Consider the following 5,645-nt stretch of genomic DNA (forward strand, 5'->3'; position numbering starts at 1 on the left):
GCCGCCTCCTTCTCCCGAGCCGGCGCCGCGCTCCGCCGCCCTCGTCGGCCGGAGCTCGCCCGGCCGCCGCAGCCGCGCGCCTCCTCGCCGGTCGCCGCGCCATCGCCGCCACTCCGCCGCCCGGCCGCGCGCCGCCACGCCGCCGCCTCCGGCGCTCCGGTGGCCGCCGCCCGGAGCCGGCCTCGCCTCCCCTCCGTCCGGCAAGACCCCGGCGCCGGCGAACCTTGAACGGCGCGCCCCGGTGAACAGTGTCCCGGGCCGATCCAGATCTGTGAACAGTAACCCTAATCCGGAGGTTGAATTTTTCCTAAGTCCCAGAAATTCTCAGTCCATGTGCACATGTTCGCGGCACCGTAACTTTACATCCGTAGTTCCGATTCATGCATATAGCATATCAAAATGTTCATCTCAGAGGATACATCATTTCATTCCATTGCATCATTTTCATTAGAGTTCATCTTGATGCCCGAAATGCTGTTAGAAGAGGGCTACTTGAGTTAATTGTCAGATCTGCTACTCCGTTTAGCACTTTTGTCATTTTTGCCATGATTATTGTGTGCATGATATGCCCGTGAGTTCTACATGTGTTTTGTTAAGGGTTTTTTCATCTTTCCAGAGATGCAACCCATGTATTTTTAGGATATGTGTGGTGATTTGTGCAAGCTTGCAAAGTGGTGCACTTGCTAAGTCTGTTTTCAGGGACTTAGTAATTTCACGAAGTCCTGGAGCTGTTTATCTCATGATGCCATATGTTCTTGTTGTTTCCTAGTGATAAGTGCCTCTTTTGAGGATGATCAGTAAGGGAGTTTTGTTAATCTTGTAGTGTTGTATCCATTCATGTCTTTGTTTGCAATGATGGAGCACCCTAGCTTGAGTCAATCGAGCTCTACTTTTGCTACTTTGTGAATCTGGGCAGATTGTCAACTTGTTTGCAATTTTGCCGGTGATGTTGTAGTTGATCCGTGCATGCTATGCTATTGCTCTTGCCATGTCTAGCTTGCATTTTGTGCCTTCTTTATGGATATATGCTTGTATTTCCATGACTTGCACCGTAGTGAGTGCATCGAGCTCGTAAACATGCCTACTTGAGTTATATTTCAGCATGTGCCAGTTTTCACTAGGTATGAAAACTGATTATGTTTTTGCTATGTTCACGTGCTTGCAATTGTATTTTCTGATCCTTTTTGACTCAAGGTCACTAAGGGACTTTTATTAAGCTCTTTGAGTAGCTCCATGCCATGCTTTACTTTGCCTTGTTCAGATCCTGTAGCATGTAGTTTTATTGCTCCGAAGAGGGCTACCTGATCTGAAATTCCAGACAAGTGTTAATTTCAATAAGTCTGAGATCTGTTTGTCATTTGCATTTTTGCCATGCTTGTTTGAACCTGTTAATGGATGAATTGGCCGTAGCTCAGTGCTAGACTTTTGTTAATCATCTTGTGTGCATCCCTGCCATGTATTTTGTTGTCATGTTTGGTTGCTGTAGCATGTTCATTTCATCGCATTTAGATGCCTACTTGCTGTAAATCCCAGACCGGTGTCATTTTTGAATCGCCTGCCATTTTCAAACCGTAACTCCGATTCCGGCGTTCTTTATATCGTTTTCAAGCGTTTTCATCTCATCTTTCTAGTGGCACACTTGGATTTCCAAGTTGAGGCCAGGTTCATGCATTTTCTGTCATATCTTGCATTTTGCATCCCGCATCGCATCCCGCATAGCATATCATCTTTGCATCATATTGCTTGATCCTTGCACGTGGTTGATTGTGTCCTTGTTGCTTGTTTCTCTTGTTTGGGTAGAGCCGGGAGACGAGTTCGCTAACAAGGAGCCCGTTGAGTTTTCTTTTGAGGATCCAGTCAACTCTGACAACTGTGCAGGCAAGATGATCATACCCTCGAAATCACTACTACTTTGCTATGCTAGTTTGCTCGCTCTTTTGCTATGCCAATGCTACGATGCCTACCACTTGCTTGCAAGCCTCCCAAATTGCCATGTCAAACCTCTAACCCACCTTTGTCCTAGCAAACCATTGATTGGCTATGTTACCGCTTCGCTCAGCCCTCTTATAGCGTTGCTAGTTGCAGGTGAAGATTGGAGGCCGTTCCTTGTTGGAACATTTATTTACTTGTTGGGATATCATTATATTGCCGGGTTATCTTAATGCATCTATATACTTGGTAAAGGGTGGAAGGCTCGGCCTCTCGCCTAGTGTTTTGTTCCACTCTTGCCGCCCTAGTTTCCGTCATATCGGTGTTATGTTCCCGGATTTTGCGTTCCTTACGCGGTTGGGTTATAATGGGAACCCCTTGATATTTCGCCTTGATTAAAGCTTTTCCAGCAATACCCAACCTTGGTTTTACCATTTGCCACCTAGCCTTTTCTTTCCCTTGGGTTCTATAGACTCAAGGGTCATCTTATTTTAACCCCCTCCCCGGGCCAGTGCTCCTCTGAGTGTTGGTCCAAACTAGAGCCCCTTGCAGCGCCACCTCGGGGAAACTCGAGGGCTGGTTTTAGTTGTACGGATTGGTTATCTGAGTGTGCCCTGAGAAAAAGATATGTGCAGCTCCTATCGGGATTTGTCGGCACATTCAGGCGGTGTTGCTGGTCTTGTTTTAATCTGTCGAAGTGTCTTGAATTACCGAGATACCGAGTCTGATCGGAACGTCTTGGGAGGAGGTCTATTCCTTCGTTGACCGTGAGAGCTTGTCATGGGCTAAGTTGGGACTCCCCTGCAGGGATTTGAACTTTCGAAAGCCGTGCCCGCGGTTATGGGCAGATGGGAATTTATTAATGTCCGGTTGTAGATAACTTGAACCTTAATTAATTAAAATGAATCAACCGAGTGTGTTACCATGATGGCCTCTTCTCGGCGGAGTCCGGGAAGTGGACATGGTGTTGGAGTAATGTTTGCGCAGGTTGCTCTCTAGTTTCTCGCTCGCGCTTTGCCTCCTCTTCTCGCTCTCCTTTGTGAATAAGTTAGCCACCATACTTGCTAGTCGCTTGCTGCAGCTCCACTCATATTTTACCTTGCCTTACCTATAAGCTTAAATAGTCTTGATCGCGAGGGTGCGAGATTGCTGAGTCCCTGTGGCTCACAGATTACTATTACACCAGATGCAGGGCCTGACGATTCGGCTCCAAGTGACGCGTATGAGCTCAAGTGGGAGTTCGGCGAAGACTCTCAACATTACTATGTTTCCTTTCCCGATGATCAGTAGTGGTGCCCAGTTGGGGGTGATTGGGACCGTGTCGCATGTTGGGTTCTCTTTTATTTTGGCGCCGTAGTCGGGCCATGAGTGTTTTGGATGATGTAATGTTATTTATGTACTTGATTGACGTGGCGAGTGTAAGCCAACTATGTTATCTCCCCTTTTATTATCATATTACATGGGATGTTGTGAAGATTGGCTAACTTGCGACATATGCCTTCAATGCGATTATGTCTCTAAGTCGTGCCTCGACACGTGGGAGCTATAGTCGCATCGAGGGTGTTACAAGTTGGTATCAGAGCCTTCCCCGACCTTAGGAGCCCCATTGCTTGATCGTTTTTTAGCGACCGAGTTGTGTCTAGAAAAATGTTTTGAGTCTTTTAGGAATTATATATCGGAGAGTTTAGGAATTCTTTTTACTTCCCAGTCTCCTCATCGCTCTGGTAAGGCATCCTGACGTAGAGTTTTGACTTTTCTCTTCTCAAATTTCACTAAAAATTTTTTTAGGATCACGCGGGTATCTTGGAATCGTTCCGATGGTTTTATGATGAGAACATTGTCTTGGTGCCTCCTGTCAGGGGTTTAGTGGAAGTGTCCCGGGGAGTTGAGCTCTGAGGTGTTGTCATCATAATTTTATTGTTGCAGTTCTGGAATACCTGAGTCTAGTACGCTGACATCGAAAATTTCTTTTATGCAGTTCGTTGGTGAGATAACCTCGACGCCACCCAGTACTGGGGCGGGAGTTCGGGAGTATCGCCATAACTTGTATAATGGATGTTTTTCGAAGGTTGAGGTAGATGGTTTCCGAAGATTTCTTGGTTATGTGTTGAAGGATGGATACAGCTGGAGGTAGGATTTGCTAGTTTGGGTGAGATATTATGCTTCCCCTGTATCCCCAACACCTGATTGCATAACCGGAAAGGTTCGGGAGTTTCATAGGTGGGAATTCTAGTAGCTCTAGTTTTTTCTTTCACGGATATTGGTTTGAGATTGGGATTTCTTACCGATTATTTGTTATTGATCCGTACCTTGTTGATTTATTTCTCTACCTTAATTCTACGTGGCTTCTCCAATTTATGGATATGTGACCATTTCAAGAGGAATGCATTCGTTCATTTTGTTCGGATGTGAAGACTATATGTTGCAATTTTCATTCCGTTGGATTCAGCTTCAATACTTATCTGTCAATGTGCTAATGGTGGTCAACCTCTTCAGGATGGCTCCTCCAACGCGCACGACTCCGAATCCTGATCCGCCACCACCTCCACCTCCTCCAGAGGCATGGCAAGCTGTGATGGCCGCAACCAATGCAAACACACAGTTGATCATGCAAATTCTTCAAGAGCGCAACCAAGGGAATCAAGGCAGCAATCAGAGTCACTTTGCTACACTCAACCAGTTCCTTGCTAACGGGCCAAAGACTTTCAGCAATTGTGTTGAGGCAACCGATGCTGACGATTGGCTAGTGGATCTGTGCAAGCATTTCGAGTGCAGTAACGTCAGGCCTAAGGACTTTGTTAAGTTCGCTTCCTTCCAACTCAAAGATCAGGCTGCAGAATGGTTCCACTAGTACAAGGACTCCAAAGGTGGACGTGTTATCACTTGGGACGATTTCCGTCGAGATTTCCGAGCTCATCATATTCCTCAGAGCGTGGTTGAAAGCAAGCGTGAGGAATTCCGCAATCTGAAGCAAGGCTCTTTGTCTGTCTATGACTACAACAAGTTGTTTCAGAAGCTCGCCCGCTTTGCCAAGCAGGACGTGCCTGATGAGAAGAGCATGATATACCAGTTCAGGGGTGGTCTCAGAGAAGAAATTCAGCTAGCTCTTGTCCTCTTTGAGCCCTTGAGGTACGATGAGTTCTACAACATGGCACTGAAACAAGAGGCTGCTCAGTTGAGGTGTGATGCTTCCAAGAAGCGAGTCAGAGATGTTACTCCGTCTTCCTCTACTCAAGTGGCCAAGCAACAGAAGTATTGGCTTCCTCCTCCTCCGTTCCGTCAGCCGTATCAGCAAAAGAGCAAAGGTGGCAGTGGTTCTTCCCACCCACCCAACCCTGGATTTCAGAACAAGACTTCGTCTCAAGCTCCAAGATCGAGTGCTCCGTATCACCGTCCGCTTTCAGAGGTCACATGCAACAAGTGCCAACAGAAGGGTCACTATGCCAACAAGTGTTTCAACCAGAGGCGTCTTCCTCCTCCTCCTCCTGTCAGATCGACAAGTACAACTGTGGTCAAGCATAACCCCAAGCACGCCAAGGTTAACTTGATGAATGCAGCTCAGGTAGAGGACTCGTCAGATGTGATTATGGGTAACCTTCCTGTTAATGATATTCCTGCAAAAGTCTTTTTGACACGGGTGCATCGCATTGTTTCATCTCGAGACCTTTTGCATCTAAGCATGATTTTGTTACTCAAGTGTTGCCGAAGCCGTTGGC

This window comes from Triticum dicoccoides, chromosome 6A, assembly GCF_002162155.2.
Source record: "Triticum dicoccoides isolate Atlit2015 ecotype Zavitan chromosome 6A, WEW_v2.0, whole genome shotgun sequence".
Classification (NCBI taxonomy): Eukaryota; Viridiplantae; Streptophyta; class Magnoliopsida; order Poales; family Poaceae; genus Triticum; species Triticum dicoccoides.